This window comes from Macaca thibetana, chromosome 2, assembly GCF_024542745.1.
Source record: "Macaca thibetana thibetana isolate TM-01 chromosome 2, ASM2454274v1, whole genome shotgun sequence".
In the NCBI taxonomy this organism is placed as follows: Eukaryota; Metazoa; Chordata; class Mammalia; order Primates; family Cercopithecidae; genus Macaca; species Macaca thibetana.
The window spans coordinates 100626156-100651021 of record NC_065579.1 but is presented as its reverse complement, the minus strand read 5'-3'; the positions used below and the strand labels follow the sequence as shown (position 1 = coordinate 100651021).

At 45.3% G+C, this 24866-nt stretch overlaps 1 protein-coding gene across 1 annotated transcript in view; it reads right to left on the bottom strand.

Moving 5' to 3' along the window:
• Positions 1-24866, bottom strand: part of TMIE (transmembrane inner ear) — a 538092-nt gene that overhangs the window by 299566 nt on the left and 213660 nt on the right. The window lies entirely within an intron of this gene.

Below are 24866 nucleotides of genomic sequence, written 5' to 3'. Positions count from 1 at the left end.
TAAGCTGTAAGTGCCCTTTTCTCTCTCGTGTGGGTCTCCTGTGAGTGAGTGAGTGGGGGTCACCATGCCCTGGGACACTCTTCCCACCCTCTGCAGCCTGGGATCAGCAGTGGCCCCTCCTCCTGGGTCTCTCCAACTCCTGCAGCTGGGCAGGAAACTCAGGACCTTGAATGAATAGGTGCGGGCAGCTTTACTTTCCATGCTTATGGATCAGTTCCAGAAAAAGGAAGGAAAGTCAAGTCAGACTTTGAAACTTGCAAAACCCCGGGAGTACACACACTCTTCCTCATTAGTGGAGGACAAAAACAGCAGTTGGGCACCTCATGTACCACATGTCACAGAATCATGTGAGCTGTGAAATTTCCCAAGGAAAAACACAGAATAATGTGAGGTATGAAGTTTCCCAAAGAAAAATGTTTTGTAAATTCGGGATCACCCTGACTTCCTAATATTAGCATGGCCTTCACTTTCAGTATTATTTTATTTTTGCCTGATTCCCAGCATTCTGCCTATCCACATTCAGGCCATGAGGTCCTTGAAACTTCATCTACGTAGGAAGGAAGGAAGAGTTTAGAAGGCTGCAGTTGAGGGGAAAGGAAAGTTCTCTTTATCATTCTAATATCTGAAGCCATAATGGGGCCTCCTCCTTGTGAAACGACACCACATTCTGCAGCCTTGGCAAGTGGCCCACAAACCTTACTTTTGAAGGTCTGAGTTCCTCTTTATCGCTGTAATTCATCCCCAGTTTTAGTCAAAGGAACTATCACTGTATACTCTCATTCCCCACTTTGTGTAGATCAGTCATTTACTCAGCTGAATTACTCAGCTAGTATTTCTAGAGTGCCTAGCCTGTGCCCAGCTCAGTTCCAGGTGCTGGGGATGCATCAATGGACAAAACAGGCAAAAATCCTGACCTTCATGGAGCTCACATTCTACAGACAGAAACTAAGCAAGTAAATTGTAGGTTAGTAGGAGAGAAGTGCTATGGAGAAAGTGAAGCAGGGAAGGAGAGCAAGAGAGGCCAAGGTGGCTCAGGGATCATGTTTTAAATAGTGTAGTCAGAGAAAGCCTTGCTGAGAGCTGGGCGTGGTGGCTCACGCCTGTAATCCCAGCACTTTGGGAGGCTGAGGTGGGTGGATCACTTGAAGTCAGGAGTTTGAGACCAGGCTGGCCGACATGGCAAAACTCCATCTCTACTAAAAATGCAAAAATTAGCCAGGAGGGGTGGCGGCGGGTGCCTGTAATCCCAGCTACTCAGGTGGCTGAGGCAGGAGAATCACTCGAAACCAGGAGGCGGAGGTTGCAGTGAGCCGAGATCCTGCCACTGCACTTCAGCCTGGGTGACAGAGTGAGACACCATCTAAAAAAAGAGAGAGAGAGAGAGAGAGAGAGAAAGAGAGAGAGAGAGAAAGCCTTGCTGAGATGATGGGCGCCAAAGCCACAAATGGTTAGGTCCAATAGTTCATGATCATTATCTCATTCTTTCTTGTCACTAAGTTCTTATATCAGGGAGGTGGAAAACACACACTGGGTGATAACCTTAGCAATAATTTTACCGAAGACGCAGACATTCTTCTTAATATATTGACCCTCAATAAAAAAGGCAAAGGATGTGAGGCTCCAGTTATCGATTTCTTGCCTTTCAGCTCTTCATCCACCCTTCTGTGTTCTGCCTTGTGAGTCTAGAGCTGGACCCCATACACATTTCTCCTTTGCCAGCTGCTGTAGAAGGCATAAGAGGGTCACAGTAAGAGGCAGAGTTTTTTCTTTCTGGTTCCAGGATTTGTTTTTATTTTGTTTTTGTTCTTTTGGCTGATTTGCCAGTGCTGGGTGGAGACCCTGCAGTGCCCACTGCCCGGTGAATTTTGCCAACAGCATGACAGTGGCTTCCTGCTGACTTTTGCTGGCACTCTAGTGGGTAGCTTCCCAGTAAATTTTGCTGGCACCCCAAGAGCTTCTTCCTCGCCATAGGCATGCCCACATTCTTGGAAATGTCTCTGGTACCCCTTCGGGCAGTTTCCTGCTCACCAGCCCCAACCTGCCACAACTCAGCAAACTTCTTGGGCATCCATTGGGTTGCAGCCACACCCCCTCCAACAAGTGTGGATCAGCTGGGGAGGGAGGGCATTTTTTAGTTTGCCCCTTCCTTGGCTGCTCTGCCTTAGCTTAGAGGTCGTGGCTGCTCTCTACATCTGCCATTCCTGCATTCTTTAGAGTTCTCCTTACCCCCTTTAGTAGTTCATACCCTTTTATAAGTTAATAACTCTTTATATGTAATGTTCATTGTTCAAACTACTGGCGTGGTTTCTGTCTTGACTATATGCTGATTGATACACACATTAAATTTAGTTTAGGGAAGGGATGGGAGAACGCTAGGATGATGCCTTTTTTAGAGATCTGACTTGATCTTGAGAAATAGGTATTAGACCAAAGAGCTAAAAACAGAACTACCATTCAACCCAGCAATTCCATTACTGGGTATATACCCAGAGGAATATAAATCCTTCTACCATAAAGACACATACATGTGAACGTTCATTGTGGCACTATTCACAGTAGCAAAGACATGGAATCAACCTAAATGCCCGTCAATGATAGATTAGATAAAGAAAATGTGGCACATATACACCATGGAATACTATGCAGCCATGAAAAGAACGAGATCATGTTTTTTTGTGGAAACATGAATGGAACCGGCGGCTATTATCCTTAGCAAACTAACACAGGAAGAGAAAACCAAATACCTCGTATTGTCACTTATAAGTGGGAGCTAAATGATGAGAACACATGAACTCAAAGAAGGGAACAACGGACACTGGGTCTACTTGAGATTGGAGGGTGGGAGGAGGGAGAGGAGCAGAAAAAATACCTATCGAGTACTGGGCTTAATATCTGAGTGATGACATAATTTGTACAACAAACCCCCATGACAAAAGTTTACCTATGTAACAAACCTTCACATGTACCCCAGAACCTAAAATAAAAGTCTAAAAAATTATTATTTAAATGCATGATAACAAATGTGGAAAGTTTCAAAAAAAGAAAAATAAGTATTAGAATGTTTAGACTGATGATAACTTAATCTGTCCCTTACTATGGCTTCTTCAAATACAATCTTTCTTAGATTATCAATTAATCAATCCATTATCTAATTTTTATTAGCAAATAATGTTACAGAAAATTTTTATAGAGAAAAACTATAATAGTGATAATCTCACATAATAACCATTATAAGTTTTAAATAGTACCACTTCTTAATGGGAAATGTAGAAAAACTACTTTTAGAAAACAATCAATTTTCTTCTGAATTAATTGTTTGATATTGATTAGTAGATTGAAGAGGCAAATAACGGCATATAATTTTACAGCTTCTGAGACCATCTTATCCTGCCCCAGATTTTCTTTCCTGTAGTTGGCTGATCCCTAAAATTCCACTCAGCACCCAACACATAGTAGCTGTGATACCTGGGAGGGCAGATAATACTTCTAAAATGCAACTGTGTTGATAATCCACCCTGGAAATACAGATTTTATATGTGCTTACTGGGAGGGAAATAGTGTTAACTATTCCCTAAAGCAGTCTTTCTCAATGCATGTTCAGTTTATTCTGCAGTATACTAAAAAGTGTAGAAAAAAGGACGGGAGGCTATTGCTCATTTAAGTTTGAAAAATAGCTGGACTGAAAAATTAAAGCAAATTTCTTTACTACAGGACTTCTCAGAGCCCTTCATATGCTAATAGGGATTATGATCTTCCATGAGGAAGAAAAGTATGGAGTGTTTCCCAAAATGTTTCGAACCCCTTTTAAAATTTTCGTACAGATACTTATAGGCTAAAAGTTCAGTGAGCATATTCTGAGAAATGCTTCCTTAGACATACAAATATTACTGTGTAATTAATTAATTTAATTAGTTACTATTAGTAATTTAATTAATAATAAATAAATATTACTGTGTGGTCTAGTTCTTCCCCTGCCCAACTCTGAGGGACCGTAATTGACTGAGGGGCCCAGCTGCTGTACTCTGAGACCCATGTCTGCATTCATGCCAAGGCTGTGCCCTCCATGGGCTGCTCCCACTCCATGACCCTATTAGGGACACTATGACAGGCCCATGTCTTGAACAGGGACTCCTCTGATGGGTGCCTTTGGCACATGCTTCAGCCAAACCTCCACTTCCTTCCCCATCTCCTTCACTTGGAGTCAGACCTGCTGGCTTTCCTAGCTTCTCCTGGCTCCCTTTGCAGTCCTGCAAATGTCACAGACATTTCCCCTGTTACACTTCTTGTATGCTAGACCCCACCCTGGGTTCTGTATCTTGAAAGATTTGGACCAACATAGTCTTGGAAGGAAGGACATAATTTTCCAGAGTCTTGAGTCCTTTGCTTACCATGAAGCAATACATTTTGCCGCATCTCAATCCCTTTCTTCTTACCTCCCGTTTACCTGTGGCCTGCGTGGACCAATCCTTTTGGAACACATAAAGCCACTTAATTCCATCATATTTCCATTCTGTCATGTTTGGCTAACTCCTCAGCTCATATGACTTTTTCTATTCCTTGTTCTCTGCTTTGTGCTTCCTCTGCCCTAACCTCACCTCCCAATATTCCATTTTCTCCCATGCTTTTCCTCTGTGTCTCTGGAACCTGAATTCTGACAATCTCCCTGATATCTTTGATTTATGCCCAAAACATTCGCACCATCTCCTGTCCCTTGAGGATACTCCTTCCCTCTCACTTCTGTCTCAGATTTGGGAGTCAGAAGGTGACATCCTTGGCCTCAGTGCCACTTTTTGACTATTAATTCCCTTCCAGATATAAAGGAGACTGCTGTGGGCTCCAGTCCTCCGACTACATCGCCCTCTGCTCCACCTCACTGCTATCATCCACTGACTGCCTGGTTGCCCCTATTTTATTCAAGACTTGTGCACATGGATAAGGGGCTTCTATTCACCCCAGAGTCCCATATCATCCTGGTGGCTTAGTTGTCCATGTGGATGCCCATCTGGTGCCCAAGTCTCAGCTCATTAACTCAACTCTCTGGCCTTCGGTTTCACGCCACTAGTACCCAGCTGAGGTTTGTTACCATTGATTTACCACTGAACTCTCAAAATAAAATTGCTCACTTTTCTGATGACAACTTTTACTCCTTTGGTTTCTCTCACTCCATTTATTCTTTCTGTAATATGTGTTGTTCATCAAGCCCTCCAGCCTCTGACTATTAGCCCCTCCCACGGTCACATCCCTCTTTGTCTAGCTGAAATCCAGTAGTCTATCACTTAGTCATTCTATTGTCAACACCCTGACCTCTCTTGAAGATCCAGCCTTAGATAAATTCTCCTCTACATTTTTTCTGTGAGTGTGTGTTTCTGAGAACAGCTGTTTAAGACCACTTAGCAGCTGGGCTCAAGCCTGTAATCCCAGCACTTTAGGAGGCTGAAGCGGGCGGATTGCGAGGTCAGGAGATCGAGACCATCCTGGCTAACATGGTGAAACCTGTCTCTACTAAAAATTCAAAAAATTAGCCCGGCGTGGTGGTGGGTGCCTGTAGTCCCAGCTACTCAGGAGGCTGAGGCAGGAGAGTGGTGTGAACCCAGGAGGCGGAGCTTGCAGTGAGCCGAGATCATGCCACTGCACACCAGCCTGGGCAACACAGCAAGACTCCATCTCAAAAAAATAAAAATAAATAAATAAAACCACTTAGCAGTGGGGCTCAAGCTTGTAATGCCAGCACTTTGGGAGACCGAGGTGGGCAGATTGCTTGAGCCCAGGAGTTCAAGACCAGCTTGGGCAATATGGCAAGACCATGTCTCTACAAAATATACAAAACATAGCTGGGAGTGGTGGTGTGTGTCTGTAATCCCAGGCCCGGGAGGCTGGGGTGGGAGGATTGCTTGAGTCCAGGAGGCAGAGATTGCACTGAGCTGTGATTGTGCTACTACTACACTCCAGCCTGGGTGCCAGAGTGAGACCTTGTTTCAAAAAAATAAAAATAAATAAAACCACTTAACTACGTGGACAAGATACATCAGTAATTTAAGATCTTCAACTAACTTCCAGAGACTCTTCTAGATTCTGTGATAACTCTTCTGAGTGTGACAAGTTGTCACTTTATCCCATTTTTCCATCAACTATTTCAAGCTGCCTAAAGCTTCCAGTCTCTTCACCCCCATTCTAATGACTCACGTTTACTCTCAGGAAATGATCTCATCTTCTGCTTTTCTCAGAACTCCTCAACTCCTCAGGCCCCAACTTAAAGTGCAACTGTGGTATGTCTACATTTTTCCTCTCTCTACGGGCAGAGTTGCTGCTCTTACACTAAAGGCTAATCTCTCCCCCTGCACTCTGGATCTCATTCCATTTAACCTTCATCATTTTTTCCCACATTTTCTTTGAGTCCCAACTTTTTCCTCTCTATTAGATTATTCAGAATTTTTAAATGCTCAGATCTCTCCCTTAAATAAAGATTACAAACCCACCCTTGACCTCAAACATTGGTCTGACCAATGTCTCTTGTCCCCCTTTTCCAGGTAGCTTCATTAGTTGTCCAAACTGTGTTTCTACTTCATCACTGCTTATTCCCCACTCTACACTCTGCAGCCTGGCTTCTGCCCCCACCATTCCACTGAGATTGGTCTCCCTGGGTTCACATTTGTTGTAAAATGTGGTCCCTTTATTCATCTTGTAGGTATTTAGTGCCCACTGTCTTATAAATCTTCCTTTTGCCCTTCCATATCCATTCTCCACTCTCTACCCAGCTTTATTCCGGGGGAAGCTCACCTTGTTAACAGCAGGCTCCCCTGTCTTTCGATTTTCAGTTGTGTTTGGCTGATGGAGAATTTTAGGCAGAAGATTGGAGAGCAAGGTCAGGGGAATCAGGCCCTGGCTCTCTTCTAATGGGGTCTCAGTGGGCTGATGTGTCCCTTGACATAAGGGCAGCTCTTGTCAGGCAGCTCCCTCCCCTTGCTCCATCTGGCCTTGCAATGGGAATGGTGACCTGCTCTCACTGGCACCAGGCACCACACTGTGTATTGTGGCTTCCCTATACCCTGTCCAAATCTTTGTATGGAATCCTTCATTAAACTTGCCTCAGTTGCCCTACTTAAGTGTGCCATTTGGCTTCTGCCAAGCTCCTGAAGGACACCTCTCCCAAGTCCCAGGAACTTTGCCAGACCCTGGGGAGAAAATAGTGAACAAAGCGGAACCGTCCTCTGTCCTCATGGCACTGACATTCTAGAGGGAGATTCAGGGGCAGAACTGATTATAATTCAGGGAGTCATGTGCCAAGCTGGGGGAGCACACAGGAGCGATGGGAGCCGTCTCAAGGGCGCCCAGCCTGGCTCAGGAGGGGCAGGGGAAAGTTCCCCAGGGAAGGTGTCACCTCAGTCAAGGATGCATGGATGGGAGCTGGCCAGGTGAGGAGTGGGCCTCTTCCCCGCCCCTCCTTTCCTCCTAATGTCTGCTTTTCAGGTTCTTGAGGGATCGCTTACTTGTCTCTCAGAGATGGGGCAAGAAAAGAGAGAGTGATAGAATTCAAGGTGGTGACATTTTATTACTTATTGGCACCTGTGACTGAGTCTTAGTGAAAGAGAAAGTTGAAACCAAGTGCCAGACTATTTTAGGTTGGATTCCTGGGAATCCAGGGCTCAGGCCCTCTGAGAAGGAGGGTTGTGTGCAGCAGACTTGTAGGGAGGGTTTCCAGGAGACACAACTGGAAAGGAGAGAACAAGACAGGACCGGGCAGAGGGAAAGCTGCCCATGTGGTCACAGAGGAGGCCTCAGTTATTCCTACAAGGAATTAGGAATTGAGAGGAGGGCGCCAGGCCTCTGCAATCCGACATTAGCCAGTCATTGGCTCAGCCATCCCTGGGAAGGGGGCATTGCCTGGGCAGGCAGCTCCAGTTCCCACAAAGGGGAATAGCTGTGAGTTCCAGCACCTCTGTTTCCATCTACAGGGATGGGGGCATGGAGAGATGCATTGACTTGAAGAGGACATCTGGGCAGAGTCCTACAGCATCCACTGTACAGGAAGAGGTTCTGAATTTCCTGAAAATTTCATTTACTCTGAATGATAGAAAATGGAAACTGAAATTTCTAAAGCCACAGTGTCACAAGACCACGGAACCCACATATGGGCACACTGAAGGAGGAAGTCACGTGCACAGGAGGCGACACTGCCCACTCGCTCCCCTAAACTATGCTGCTAGGGACTCATCCATCATCACTGAAGTGTGAAGTGCCCAGTTTTCACAGGGTCAGTTGGGTTGATTTGGTCTGATATGAATAATCAGACACTGGTCTGATATGAATAATCTTAAATAATCAAGAAAAGTTTCTTTTATGAATACAGGTAAAAATTCATACACTAAGTAGCATCCTCATTCAAAAAATATTCCCTTTAGTAAAATTAAATGACACATTGCAACTGTACAGGAAAGGGTTTAGGCCTGGTCTTCAGTCTGGATGGTGAGACCCCTAAGCTGGGGGCTGTCAAGGCCCTGCTTCTTCCTGCTCACGTCTCCCCCAGACAGTCCCAGAGTCTCCACAGAGGCTCCAGAGCCTCTCCCTTCCCAGGACCCACAGCTTCCTAGCACTTGACTGGAGCCAGCTCCTACATCTGCACAGAGTCCACAGTTCCCATCTCAGTCCCACCTTCTGGAAAGGGTCTTGGAAAGGGCTCCTTCCCTACCTGGTAAACCAGGATCTTCAAACTTCAGAGGCTAGTCCTGTCCTCTCCGGAGAGCCCAGAGCTTGGGGGCAGAAGTTGTGTTTTTCTAGGGGAAGGAGGGAACATTACTTTGTATTCCTTTGCCATGAGTGGGCAGAGGAGAAGACCAGGCAGGAGTTCTGCATTGTGATTGCATCACAGGGTTCCGTGGATGTTTTTTCCTATTTTGTCTTACTCTATGTCTCTGCAACATTTGACATTGCTGACACTTCCTCTTACTCCCCAAGCCCTCTCACCTGGGCTGCTACAAAGCCCTGGATTTGGCTCTTTCTTGGCACATCTCCTCATTGTTCTTTAGGGCTCCATTTGCTGCCTGTATTCCTCGGGGTTCTGCTTGACCTATTGAGTCCACCCTACGGCATCCACTGCCTGTGACCCCAGATGTAGATCTCCACTCATTCTGCTGAGTTCAATGTCAGCACATCCAGCTTCCCCTGACACTGCCACCTGCAGGTCCCCCAGGATATCCAACTCAGCCTGTCCTGAAAACCAAACTAATTGACCCACATCCTAAAACCAGTGCTCTCCTTTTCAATGGGCCAGGACCCAAGCCTTGACCATATGCCTCTCTAAAAGTCCTGATGATCCAAGTCTTCCCTTGCAGCCTTCAGATCCATTAACTTCTCTCCACTCAGGACTTTCCTACCTTGGAAGAGGCTTCTTCTATATTCTGGAGAGAGCATTGCCAAACCTCCACCTGGGGGGTCTCCTCCATTCTTGCCTTCCTCCAATACAGTCTCCACATTGCCAGGGCCAATCCAAAGTTCAAAATAGGAATCTTCTCCCTGGCTTGAAACTCCACCCATGCCACGGGCCCACAGTCCTCAGTGCCCACAGTATGCAAGGCCATCCCCACCTGTCCTCTCCTTCCCAGGTTCCAGCCGCGTTTCTTTCTGCTCCCTTCTCACTTTCTGCTCTCAAGATGCCACTTACCATTTCCTGAAGTGGTTTTCTTCCCATGTTTTCTCACACACCGTTTCCACAGAAATTCCTGTATTCCTCTCACGTAATTCCTTGTAATTTCTCCTGTGTGAGAGAACCCACCCCACTCCATATACAAACAAGCTGGGAAAGACCGAGAAGTGCTGGGATCTCAAGACACCTTGCCAGCTGGGGGACAGGTTCTCCAGTTGTGCGCGCGCCACTGGGGAGGCTCGAGAGGGTGGTGTTCTGGCCCCTGGTGGGACTCACGATGGGCATTTGGGAAGGCAGTGGAAATGGTGGCATGATGGGAATGAGTGGGTGAAGAAAAAGAGAGTTCTTGTGGACAGCCTGAGTCTCCTGTGTTCATGCTAAGAATCCTGAATGTTTCATGAGTCTGGAGTAAGTCGCCGAAATCTGCCAGGAGCCTGTAGCAGCCCCTGACATCAAGGAGGAAGCACTAGAGCAGGGCTCCTCAACCACAGCCCTGTTGATGTTCTGGATGGATAGGTTTTTGTTGCGGGGGATTGTCCCGAGTGTTCCAGGATGTTGAGGTGCATTCCTGACCTTCACCCACTAGATGCCAGCAGCACTGTGCCCTCAGCTGGGACAACTAAAATGTCTCCAGATAACACTAGATGTCTCCTGGTGGAACCGTCCTCTGCTGAGAACTGAAACACTGGAATTGGTAACTGTGGGGTGGGGGAAGGGAAAAAGATTGGCTGGGGAGCACTGAACAGAAAAGGAATCCTATGCATCTTGAATTTGACTGAAAAATCACAGGGCTGGATTGAACATGTTAGGAAGGGTTAAATGGGTTCTAGGACAAATGCAGCTCAGGAGGGAAAAGGTTGTTTGGTTATAAAATGGTTTCATTTGTGCTGATTTAACCATGAGATATCAGAAGGCTCATTCTTTGTTCTCAGGTTTTTGCTGAGCCACACCACTTCCAACATTCTTTTATGCACTCTTTTTAAAACCTAAACATCTTATTTTCTTCTGTAATACCACTTGGCCCCACTACAAACTCGACAGTAGTTCCAAGTGGCCAGAGAATGACACTTTCGATTTATCCATTCTATAAGATCTAGACAATTTTTGTCTTAAAGTGGGCAAATGGTCTGAGGTGCCTGACGTCCAGGCATTCTTTACACATCTGTCCCTCCCTAGTCTGTGCTCCCAGGGCAACTTGTCCCAAATCCTTCTCCTTTCTCTCCTGTCTGTCCCTTCAGTCTCCACCCCAAGCTCTCAGTCCTTTGAATCCTCCTTTTCTACGGACCCATCTGACTTCTCCCCTCCTCCCCAGGCTGCTCCTCGCCAGGCCGAGCCAGGTCCCAGTTCTTCCTCAGCCTCTGCTGCCCCACCCTATAATCCTTCTATCACCTCCCCTCCTCACACCCGGTCTGGCTTACAGTTTCGTTCCGCGACTAGCCCTCCCCTACCTGCCCAACAATTTCCTTTTAGAGAGGTGACTGGAGCTAAAGGCATAGTCAAGGTTAATGCTCCTTTTTCTTTAGCCGACCTCTCCCAAATCAGTTAGCGTTTAGGCTCTTTTTCATCAAATATGAAAACCCAGCTGAGTCCATGGCCTGTTTGACAACAACCCTTAGATGCTTTACCACCCTAGACCCGGAGGGGCCAGAAGGCTGTCTTATTCTCAATATGCATTTTATTACCCAATCCACTCCTGACATTAGAAAAAGCTCTAAAAATTAGATACCAGCTCTCAAGCCCCACAACAGGATTTAATTAACCTCGCCTTCAAGGTGTACAATAATAGAAAAGGGGCAGCCAAGTGGCAATGTATTTCTGAGTTGCAATTACTTGCCTACGCTGTAATAGAAACCCCAGCCACATCTCCAGCATATGAGAACTTCAAAACACCTAAACCGCAGCGGCCAGGTGTTCCTCCAGGACCACCTCCCCCAGGATCTTCCTTCAATTGCCGGAAATCTGGCCCTTGGGCCAAGGAATGCCCCCAGCCCAGGATTCCTCCTAAGCCATGTTCCATCTGTGAGAGACCCCACTGGAAATCGGACTATTTAACTTGCCCAGCAGCCACTCCCAGAGCCCCTGGAACTCTGGCCCAAGGCTCTCTGACTGACTCCTTCCCAGATCTTCTCGGCTTAACAGTTGAAGACTGATACTGCTCAATCGCCTGGGAAGCCTCCTGGACCATCACAGACACTTCAGGTAACTCTTACAGTGGAGGGTAAGTCTGTCTTCTTCTTAATCGATGCAGAGGCTACCCACTCCACATTACCTTCTTTTCAAGGGCCTGTTTCTCTTGCCTCCATAACTGTTGTGGGTATTGACGGCCAGGCTTCTAAACCCCTTAAAACTTCCCCACTCTGGTGCCATCTTGGACCACATTCTTTTAAGCACTCTTTTTTAGTTATCCCCACCTCCCCAGTTCCCTTATTAGGCCGAGACATTTTAACCAAATTATCTGCTTCCCTGACCATTCCTGGGCTGCAGCCACATCTCATTGCTGCACTTTTACCCAACTCGAGACCTCTTTCACATCCTCCCCTTGTATCTCCCCACCTTAATCCACAAGTATAAGATACCTTTACTCCTACCTTGGTGACCGATCATGCACTCTTTATCATCCCGTTAAAACGTAATCACCCTTACCTCACTCAATGCCAATATCCCATCCCACAGCAGGCTTTAAAAGGGTTAAAGCTTTTATCACCTGCTTGTTACAACTTGGCCTCTTAAAGCCTACAAATTCTCCTTACAAATCCCCTCTCCTACTCGTCCAGAAAATGGACAAGTCTTACAGGTTGGTTCAAGATCTTTGCCTTGTTGATCAAATTGTCCTTCCCATCCATCCTATAGTGCCAAACCCGTACACCCCCTTATCTTCAATACCCCCTTCCACAACTCTATTCTGTTATTGACCTCAAAGACGCCTTCTTTACTGTCCCCTTGCATCCCTCCTCCCAGCCTCTTTTCACCTTTACTTGGACTGACTCTGACACCCACCAGTCCCAACAACTCACCTGGATTGTTCTGCCCCAAGGCTTCAGGGACAGCCACACTACTTTGGCCAGGCCCTTTCTCATGATCTGCTTTCTTTTTGCCCATCTGCCTCCCATCTTATTCAATATTTTGGCGATCTTCTTCTTTGCAGCTCCTCTTACCAATCTTCCCAGCAGGACACTATCCTGCTTCTTCAACATCTCTACTCAAAGGAGTACGAAGTATCCCCCTCCAAGGCACACATTTCTTACCCTAGCATTACCTATCTTGGTGTAATGCTGCATCAACATACACACAGCCTTCCTGCAGACCGTATTCAGTTAATCTCCCAGATCCCAACTCCCATCACCAAGCAACAACTCCTTTCCTTCTTAGGCATTGTTGGATACGTCCAACTCTGGATACCAGGCTTTGCTATCCTAACCAAACCACTTTACAAGCTCACAAACGGTGACTTAACTAATCCCATAGACTGTAATTCTTTTCCCCATTCTTCCTTTCACTCTCTCAAAAAGGCCCTGGAGACAACTCCCACACTAGCATTCCCTGACTCATCCCATCCTTTTTCCTTACACACAGCTGAAATACAAGGCTGTGCTGCTGGTGTCCTCGCACAGGAGTCAGGCCCACGACCTGTTGCCTTTATCTTCCAGTCCTCCAGCAGGCTAGACGGGAAATTCTCCAGGCTGCTAATCTTCTCTTGCCTCCTCCAAACTCCCAGCCATATGAAGATACCTTAGTTGGACAATCAGTCCTTCTCAAGTCTGACCCCTCAGACTCTACAGCTTTGATGGACTGGACCCTACCTGGTCATTTATAGCACCCCAACTGCCATCCGTCTGCAGGACCCTCCCTATTGGGTTCACCTTTCCAGAATAAAGCTGTGACCATCAGACAGCCAGCCTGAACTCTCCTCTTCCTCCTGGAAGTCGCAAGTACTCACCCCTACTTCCCTTAAACTCGCTTGCATTTCTGAAGAACAGTAATAACCCTTATGAGCCTAATACATCCCTTCATTCTATTAAGTCTATTCATCCTTACCTTACTTTTTGCAACAGAGCTCTACGCAGTCACCCCCACTAGGACTGTGCCCCCAAAATTTGTCATCTCTACTATCTTCTGTCTAGTCATACTCCTATTCACCATTCCCAACTACTCATAAATGCCCTGCCCCTGTTTGCACTGCCGGTTTACACTTTTTCTCCAAACCATCATAATGGATATCTCCTGGTACTATCCCCAGTCCGCCACTCTTGACTCCCTCTTGGAGTGGATAGATGATCTTTGCTGACAGGGCACCCTCCAATACTTTCACCCTGATGAAGTCCTATTCTTTACTTTTATACTCACTCTTTAACAAACGATTGCTGGCTTTGCATTTCTCTCTCCTCCAAAACCACTGAGGCCTCAACTAACTCACTGCTGAGAAAGGAGAACTCCGTATATTTTTAAATGAAGAGTGTTGTTTTTACCTAAATCAATCTGGCCTGGTATATGACAATGTAAAAAAACTCAAGGATAGCGACCAAAAACTCACCAACCAAGCAAATAATTTTGCTGAACCCCCTTGGGCACTCTCTAATTGGATGTCCTGTGTCCTCCCAATTCTTAGTCCTTTAATGCCTGTTTTTCTCCTTCTTTTACTCAGACCTTGTGCCTTCCGTTTAGTTTCTCAGTTCATACAAAACCACATCCAGGCCATGACCAATCATTCCATACAACAAATGCGCCTTCTAACAACCCCACAATATCACCCCTTACCACAAAATCTTTCTTCAGTTTAATCTCTCCCACTCTAGGTTCCCACGCTGCCCCAATGCTGCTTGAAGCAGCCCTGAGAACATCACCCATTATCTCTCCATACCACCCCCAAAAATTTTCACTGCCCCAACGTTTCACCACTATTTTGTTTTGTTTTTCTTATTAATATAAGAAGACAGGAATGTCAGGCCTCTGAGCCCGAGCTAAGCCATCATATCCCCTGTGACCTGCACGTATACATCCAGATGGCCTGAAGCAACTGAAGAACCACAAAAGAAGTGAAAATACCCAGTTTCTGCCTTAACAGATGACATTCCACCATTGTAATTTGTTCCTGCCCTACCGTAACTCAGCAATTAACCTTGTGACATTCCTTCTCCTGGACATGAATCTCGGGAGCTTCCCACTGAGCACCTTGTGACCTCTGCCCCTACCTGCAAGAGGACAACTCCCTTTAACTATAATTTTCCACTACCTACCCAAATCCTATAAAACTGCCCCACTCCTATCTCCCTTTGTTGACTCCTTTTTCGGACTCAGTCTGCCTGAACCCACGTGATTAAAATGTTTTGTTGCTCACACAAAGCCTGTTTGGTGGTCTCTTCACATGGATGCGTGTAAAACAACCACCTTCAGGGCTCAAGAAATCCTCCTGCTCTGCCTCCTGAGTAGCTGGGACTACAGGTGCACACCACCACCCCGGTTACTTTTTGTATTTTTTGTAGAGATGGGGTTTTGCCATGTTGCTCAGGCTGGTCTTGAACTCGAGCTCAAGCAATCCACTTGCCTCTAGCACCTAAAGTGTGGAGGGAGAACTACTTCATTCTGAGAATGTGGGAGAAGTGGGGACTTTGTGTCCATGTTAGTTCAGGCACAAGTTGCAAGAAGCAGAGGATGGCTCAAGTTTGCCTAGCAATATAGGCCAGTGCTGGAAGATTGGTGGCATTGGTCACAGGAAAGAAGGAACTACTGGACATGTGGACTTGGAAAACACATGACCCAGGGCAGTTCTGTTATGGGATATCTTCCTTGGATGGTCATAGGTCTATTCTCCAGGGCACTGCCTCTGTGGGGTTGCATCATGCTCACCATTTCTGGAAGCAAGAATCCGATGGACTCATCTTGGGTAGTACACACCTAGAATTCATGGTAGGAAGGTGGTCTTTTTCATTTGTGTCCACCGCAATGGTCCTTCACAGAAAGCTCTTTTTCCTCCACTTCCCTCATCTCTTCTCTCTTCTCTTCTTTTCTCTTTTCTTCTTTATCTCTCTCTCAATTTTGTTATGAAAATATTCCAATATTACATGGGCAGAAAATAGTATTAATATGTTAAATCTCCATATTCCCATCACTCAGTTTCAACAATTACAAACATACGGCCAAAACTGTTTCATCTATGCTCCTCTCCCTTCCCTCTGCCTCTCACCCCACGGGATTATTTTCCACTGGTATTTTAGAGTGTATCCTTAAGAGATAGGACTCTTTAGAAATAGCTACAAAAGCATTATTGTACCCCAAATTAAAGCATAATTAACATAATATTATATCTAGTCAGTGTTCAAATTTCTCCAGTAGTCTCATAGATGTGCTTTCTCATTGGTTTGTTCTAACCTGGACACAAACATGGCCAGTGCATTGCATTGCACTGTTAATGTGCAACAATTCCTTTCCCCCTGTTCCACCTTGGCCCCACCTTTTCCCATAGAACTTTCTATATTCTGGATTTGGCTGGCTGCATACCCTTGCTTTCTCACCATCTCACTGCCTCTGCCATAGTCCAGGCCTTGTCAGGCAGGGAGCTTGTGACTCCTCCTGCTCCTTCTCTGAGTCACTTCCCTTTGTCCTATGGACAGAAAGCTTTTTCTGAAAAAGCAAATCTGATCATGCTGATACCGGTGGATTAGGGGAGGTCCCTAAACACTGGTGAGACGTTGACTCCAGCTGGTGTCCAGGCTCTTGACATTGTCACAAGAAGGAATTTAAGGACAAGTCAGAAAAGTGAAAGTAGAGAGACTCATTGCAAAGCAAAATGCACGCACTCAAGAAAGCGGAGTGTGACCAGGCGGGGTGGCTCATTCCTGTAATCCCAGCACTTTGGATGGTGGAGGCAGGCTGATCACCTGTGTCCAGGAGTTCGAGACCAGCCTGGGGAACATGGCAAGAGCCCGTCTCTACAAAAAAATACAAAAAATTAGCCAGGCGTGGTGGTGCACGCCTGTTCTCCCATTCAGGGGGCTGTTCGGGGGGCTGAGGTTGGAGGATTGCTTGAGCCCGGGAGGCAGAGGTTGCAGTGAGCTGACAAAGCGAGACCCTGTCTCAAAAATAAAATAAAATACAGTGAAACCCCGTCTCTACTGAAAATACAAAAAATTAGCCGGGCGTGGTGGTGGGCGGCTGTAGTCTCCACTGCTCCGGAGGCTGAGGCAGGAAAATGGCCTGAACCCTGGAGGCAGAGCTTGCAGTGAGCCGAGATCGCGGCACTGCACTACAGCCTGGGCGACAGAGCGAGACTCCGTCTCAAAAATAAATAAATAAATAAATAAATAAATAAATAAATAAAATAAGAAAGGGAAGTACAGGCATACTCAAGAGAAAGTTGTGCCCAGTAGGGTTTGGGGTTTCTACATTATGAGTTTCTTTAGCCAAGAGGTGGAATATTCATGAAGTTTCCTGAAAAAGGTAAAGATTTTCTCAGAGCTGTGGTGCCACCCACTTTTACACCAACCATGGGTGTTCCAGGAAATGGAATGGCCCTGGTGGGTGTGTGATTTGGTATTGAGCATATAATGAGGTTCTAGGCAAAACCTAGGACAAACCCAGCACCATGTTGGATCCAGTCAGTTTTAACCAGCCTTGGCTCACACCTTGGTTTTCAGGTTCTTATTGACTCCCAGATTATGCAGCTATTTCAACAGTTTCCTTTTTACTAGTCGAATTGCTGCCTGGAATTTTCCATTCTCCTGTGACTGCACTTATTATTCCTGTCTCAATGCTACTCTCTTTTTTAACACTGTCAGGGGGTGCCTGTGGCCTGTAGAATAAAAACTACACTTGACAGCTTGGCATAGACATTGCAAACAGTAAGCATTTAATAAATGCGGAATTAACACGTCAGTGGGGACTGTGGAGTGATAAATAACTAATGCACTCGGGTACTGGGCTGGCAAGAATCCTTGTTCTCCTTCACCATATGCTTTGCTTCTGCTCCAGTGGAGGGCAGAGCAGAGGGGAGGGCTGGAGGGAGTACCTCCCGATCCTCTCGTCACTCCATACTGCCCACTGTTCCTGATCTCCCGCAGGAGGAATGCATGCACACAGTCAGACACACACACCAACACTCACACCAGTGTGTGTGTGTCTGTCTGTCTGTCTATCTATCTATCTGTCTGTCTGTCTGTCTATCTATCCTATCTATCTATCTATCTATCTATCTATCTATCTATCTATCTATCTATCTATCCTATCTATCTACCTATCTATCATCTATCTCAAGTCTGCTGTGCTACTTTAGGCACCTGGACTATACCTTGCTTTATTTCACCTCTGCATATTTGTGTGAGGGTTCCTACTCCTATGCTCCACTCAGTAGCTTCTAACTAATCCTTATTCAACTGCAGCAATGCTCTCTGGGATTTCTTCCTCCAGACCCCATCCTTGGATTGGATAACTCATCCTCCTCTGTCTCTCAGAGCCTTATCTTGACCCTGTTCACAGTAACATAGGTGTTAAAAAGAAATTGTTTAGGGAGATAGTGAGGGTAGGAAGTCCTTGGTAAGGTTTTCGTTTTAATGAAAAGCAGCCCCCAAATCATTTCTTTTCTAACAAAGAGCAACCTGTAAAATCGGGCTGCAGACATAGATTAGCAATCTGTAAGCTTGCACAGGTGAATGTAGGCAGCTGTGCCAATAGGAAAAGGCTATCTGGGGGCCAGTCATGTTCAACATGGATTCTTCATCTTCCCTTTTCTTTGTCAACCATGTGTACAGTAAGGAACAGACAACATGGCACTGGCCAGGTATAGACCTCATCTGTATAATGAAAGATTAGAGTGGGACGGCCAGCTGCTTTGCGTGCTGTGTAAACATCACACCTGGTCTGACCAATCTCTCGGGTCCTAAGTAAATCAGACACCACTTCCTCAAGCTTGTTTATAAAATGCCTTGTGTTTCACCATGAAACAGGAAAACCCACTCAGGTGTCCCTCTCTCTATGCAGGCAAGAGAGCTATTCTCTTTTGTCTTTCTTTTGCCTGTTAAACCTCTGCTCTTAAACTCACTTCTTGTGTGTCTGCATCCTCCATTCCCTTAGCGTGAGACCACAAACCTCAGGCATTCACCCCAGGCAATGATGCCACTTCAACAGTACTTTTCAAACTTTGCCTTTTTGCTTGCGTTTCTCTCTAAATAGTGAATTTCATAAGGACAGTGAATGAATGCTGAATGTTGAGCTGCAGATGGTGGGTGCACAACTGAAGAGTACTGGGAAGAACCCCCTTACTTCCCTTCTCCTCAGGTTTCTGTTTCTGCTTGAAGAAGGACAGAAGCTCTGCCCAGTTTCCTCTCCCTCTCAGAGGAGGGCTGGAGGAAACACTTCCCATCCCTTTCTTACCCCTGGCCATCTCTGGCCTCCAGGGGAGGAGAGTGGAGGTGGGGTTTATTGGTTGCTCCCCTTTGCATAGGCACAGCTGAGGATGAGGGCCCCAGATGTAGACTGAGGCGGGTGGTATGAAATCCTACTTCTTTCCTGTGTCTAAGCCACATCTGCCCATGGGGCTTTGCCAGAACTTCTCATAGGGTTTTGCTTACCTAGCTCTTAATAAGTTAATTCCTACTTGCTCTTCCTTGAGTGTAAGCTTCTGTCAGAGTCCAGAAGGAAGGGGTGGGGAATTGGCCTGCTGCCCTCACTCTCTCAGTTTGCTTTGAGCTATGGAGTCTACATCTGACCAGAATTATTGATAGCTGGTTGACTCTGGTTGGCCAGTGCTTCTGTTTCACTGCAGAGAGTGAGCTAAACTGCCCGCTATGTCTAAGAGCACTGTTTGGGAGAGCACATCCTAATCTGAAGAAGAAATAACCATTATTAGCAAATTATTAAAGTATCTAACAGTTACCAGAGCTTTTATGTGCCAGGCACTGTGTTAAGCCCTTAACATGCAATTTCTCATTTATCCTCTGAACGAACCTGTAAGGCAGGTATTATTATTAGCCCCAATTACAGATTAGAAAACTAAGGCTTAGAAACAGTAAGCAACTTGCATAGTAATTCCAATCTAGGAAACACTGATGCCAAAGTTCAAATTATATTAATATTTATTGAGTATTTTTAATATGCCAGACTCACGCTGTCTCCTATAGTAGCCATTGGCCACATTTAAATTAAATCGTGGAAAACATCCAGTTCCTCAGTCACACCGGCCACATTTCGCCCTGGTCTGGTGGCTACCATTTTGGATGATGCAGATACAAAGCATTCCTGTCATTACAAAAAAATTCTATTGCATCTCTCCGGTCTAGATAATTTATACCCCAACACAACCCTGTCAGGTTGCTGTTAATAACGAAGCAGCATCATTTGTGTGGGGTAATACACAAGGTTCGTTGCCTCATGCCAAAGAAATCAAGGATGCTAACACAGGAGGAGTGAGTTTAAGAGCGGAAGTGTAATAGGCAAAAGAGAAAAGCTCTCTCGTGCAGAAAGAGGGGGTTCCAAGTGGATCTCTCAGTTCCATGGTAAAATACATGGGGTTTTATAGACTAGCTTGAGGAGGCAGTGTCTGATTTACATAGGGCCCAAAAATTGGTTGGACCAGGTATGCCATTTACATAGCATGGGAAGAAGCTGGCCATCTCACCCTACTCTTTTATTATGCAGAAGGGTTCTCTACCTGGCCGGTGCCATGTTGCCCTTTGCTTTACTCTACACGTGGTTGACAAAGAAAAGGGAAGATGGAGAATCCATGTTGAACATGCCTGGCCCCCAAATAGCCTTTTCCTATTGGCACAGCTGCCGGCATTCACCTGTGCAAGCTTCCAGCTTGCTTATCTATGTCTGCAGCCCGATTTTACAGGCTTTTCTTTGTTAGCAAACAAATAATTTTGGGGCTGCTTTTTCTTAAAAGCAAATCTTACCGAGGACTCTCTGACCCTCACTAACCGCCTAAATAATTCCTTTTTAGCTCCTGTATCGGTAACATCCCAAATTACTACTGGAAATCCTTGTAGATCCTGAGAGCCAGAGACATTAAGTCACTTGCCCAATCTCCCACAGCCTCAAGGCTGGAACTCAAGTCAGTCTGACTTTCAAGTCCCTGCCCTCTTCTCTGCCAGGGTCTGCTTTTTGCCACAGGAAGATTGAGTTAGCCAATCAACAGAGTCCTTACTTGACTGTATGTCAGGAAGCCATTAGGATTCTCCTAAAAAGGATTTTTGAATAGTCTTTGGTAATGGCAATAAACCTAAGTAGAGGAATTTTAAAGTGAACATAGACAATATTGAAATTCTCCCATTAGTTTTTTAAATTTTTAATCTTAATTACATTTTATTATATTCAGTGGTATGCAGTTTCAAAAGGAGAAGTTGTCTTGACTCAAAACCAAAAGATTAAGTTATCAGATATCTGCTCTTCAGTAAATAGTAGGAGGTGTTTTTATGTGTGTACATGTGTTTAAACCGTTTGCCAGGATATTCAAGAGTTGACATTTTAATGCTAAATTTTAATTCTCTGCAGCATTATCATTGCCTGATCAGGGCTGGTACGAGTTCCCAGGTCTTCAGGAATAATGCTTTCATGGAAAGAGTTAAGAAGGATGGCTCGCTGCAGGGGTAAGGAAATGGGGGGAGAAGAGCCCTTTAGCCACATAAGCAAAATCTATACTCATTTGAGAAACATCTCAGACAGGCCCTTTTCTACACAAGAGACTTATTCTCTATTGAATTTGAAGTCACCAAGCTCAGCATGGGCGCCAGACATCCCATTTCTGTTTACTTTTCACTTGGAAAGGAAGGGTGAAAACATAACCCAAAACCAAAAATGAAAGTGAAATACTTGGAGCCTCAAATACAGATCTCTGGTATTGCCAATGAAGTCTAGATTCACATGCTTTAAAAAAACCAGCTTGGGGAATGTTCTGTTATGAAAGTTGAGACTCTTCCTGGCGCACATGCCACCCCAGGCCAGGCAAAGTCTTGCTCAGACAACAGCCCTTGCTGTCAGTCCGGCAGGCTTTAGGTAGTACTTCTCAGACTTGGCTATGCTTACAGTCACCTGGGGAGCTTCTATAGTGGGCAACCACAGGGCAGCAATGCAGACAGCTGGAATCAGAACTTTTGAGGCTGGATTTAACGTCACTGTTTGTAAAACTACCCAAGTGACTCCAATATGTTGGCTTTTGTGAATTTATTAGCACACAGGTGCTGATCGTGAAGGGAGTCAGAAGTGCTCCTACTTTCCCTATTCAAAGGCTCGCCGATGGTTTGCCATTGGGAAGCACCATCAAAACGTGCCGCTGTTGGAGCCCACTCCAGACCCATGACATCAGAGTCTCTGGGGCTTGGGACAGGCAATGCTCTCATCTATAAAGCGAAGTGGTTGGGCTGACTGGTCCTCAACAACCTTTTTGTTTTCAAACCATAGGATTCCATAAGAGGGTTTGATGTAAACGAGGTGATAATATAACCGAGTACTCCATTTTTTTCTAAGTAAAAAGGAATGTTACAAGTATTTTTAAAATTATTTTGTCTTTTCTCCTTTCCTCTTGTGCCCTACTTTCTACTTAGCCCTTTAGAAATGCAAATCTCACCTTTTACCTCCCCTTCAACAGACATTCTTTACAGGGTAAGTTCATCTATATGCTCCAAGACAGAACTCTCTAGAGAGTTAACAGCCGATTTACAGCCCAAAGCATGACCTCCATGGAACTCTCACCCTCCAGGGGGTTGCCATGGAACTCACCCTCCAGGAAGGCAGGTTGAAGGCCTGCCGTCACTTTTTCAACCTATTTCTGCCTATGAAAGTGCCAACTCAACTGCCCGATAGATTAGGCACCAACCATGCCAGCATGCAGAACCCCCTGCCCTTGCTCATTTCCTCCCCTGCCTTTTAAAAGTGCCTGCTTTCTGCTCCAAAAGCAAAGCAGTGCATTTACTATTTATTTATTTATTTACAGACAGAGTCTCACTCTGTCACCCAGGCTGGAGTACAGTGGCAAGATGTTGGTTCACTGCAACCTCCACCTCCCAGGTTCAAGTGATTCTCCTGCCTCAGCCTCCCGAGTAGCTGGGATTACAGGCATCTGCCACCATGCCTGGCTAATTTTTCGTATTTTTAGTAGAGTCGGGGGTTTCACTATATTGGCCAGGCCGGTCTCGAACTCCTGACCTCAAGTGATCCACCCTCCTTGGCCTCTCAAAGTTCTGGGATTACAGGCGTGAGCCACCATGCCCAGCAAAGCAGTGCATTTAGAGGCAGGAGCCTGCACGTCTTCCCTGAAGGAGGTTTAGAATAAATAATTTGCTTTATACCTGACCTCACTCTTGTTAAATTGGATTCTGCAAGCAACGAGTTACTAATCTGCGGTTCAGTTACATAAACAATAATAGAGAAAGGAGAGTGCGAATGATAAAGAAATTTACCAACATCAAATCACATTTGATTATTTCAAACACTTGGTACCCACAACCATCAGATATACAGGATCATAGAGAGAAACAAGAGAGGAGCTTGGAGCATTTTATGCGTTATGAAAAATGCTTAGTCACAAAACACTTTCTGATCTTGTTGCAGGGTCATGAGATCAGCACACTGCAGAGATTGGTCTGGGTGTTGGAACCTTCATTCCACAACAGGCATCAACCTGTATCCCGAATGGAGACTCCTCTTGGTCTTCAAAAATGATGAATGTGAGCTGTGCACTACCTACCCTGAGCTGCTGTGGAAATACCTCTTTTTCACAACTGGAATGGTGCCGGCAGAGACAAACATTAAACAGCTGAATGTGAAAAGCCTCCTCGCGTGTCTTCTCCACGGCCAAGGCTGGAGGTTGAACGCCCTTGCTCATTTGCCAATGTGGCCTCGTGGGGGCAGTATGACCCAAGGCTTGCCATGGCTTCCTAGCTCGAAAAAGATTCACACTCTTCCATGAATGCTTTAAAAAAACTAGTGACCACCCAGAGAAACAAAAATAAGTCCCCAAAACACGACAGAATCACAACGACACAAAACGGATTATCAAACTATGTAGTAACAATAAGGAGGCAAATAGAAGTCAGACTTGTAAAATTGCTTATAGAAAATTAGGAAGGAAATAGATATTATATGCATGCATATTAATATAAAGATATAGTGTGTGTCATATGACATTATATATTAATATATAAAATATGTATTTGTATGTATTAAATATTAAAGGTTGACTCGGTTTTGGAAAAATACAAGCAACTTTTACAGTGAATTTTATTTCAAAGTAAAGGAGCTATCGAAATGTTTTCACGTTTTTTCCTCTTCTGTTCAGCCTTATCCCTGAGGATTGTGGAAAATGTCTACATACTCTGACGATAAGTAAGTGGATGTGTTAACAAGCTACAAGGAACGGCAGTTACAAAGTTCATGATTTGTTGGCCGGGCGCGGTGGCTCAAGCCTGTAATCCCAGCACTTTGGGAGGCCTAGGCGGGCGGATCACGAGGTCAGGAAATCGAGACCATCCTGGCTAACACAGTGAAACCCCATCTCTACTAAAAATACAAAAATTTCCCCGTGCATGGTGGTGCACACCTGTAGTCCCAGCTACTTGGGAGGCTGAGGCAGGATAATCACTTGAATCTGGGAGGCTCTGGTTACAGTGAGCCGAGATCGCACCACTGCACTCTAGCCTGGGCAACAGAGCAAGACTCCATCTCAAAAAAAAAAAAACAAAAAAGGAAAGTTCGTGATTTGTTTTCCAGTTCACATTTCTGCTTCCAGCCCCCAGGGTAGTTGGTGGTAATTCTTATGCTGTCATTAGAAGTGTTAACACTTGAACAGTTAATGTTTGCATTTGGAACTCTGTCTCTCCTCCGATAGAAAATAAATGATTTGTAAATTTAATCGTTACAGTGGAAATGCCAATGCATCTTAATTTATTCAGAGCGATTTAAACTAAGAACCCCTGGAGTACAAAACGTAAACAGAATCCCAGTTTATGAATTTGCACATTATTCTTCCTTGTTAAGGACAGTCACCTCTATTTTGACTTTATCCATGGCATGCAATCTCTTCTTTGATAGGGACCTCTGGGTGAGACAGAAGGTACATTCACCCCAGAGATGGTGAATAAAGTCAGATCCTGAAGGTTGTGAGTTGAAACTCCAAGGAGTAAAGGCATGGGCCTGGGGAGATAATGGGAATGGGCTCTGGAAAGGCTGGCAACACTGAAAATAGCTTTTCTTTGTGCTAACATTGGAAGGCATTTAATAAGGTGGAAAAGGAAAAGCAGCA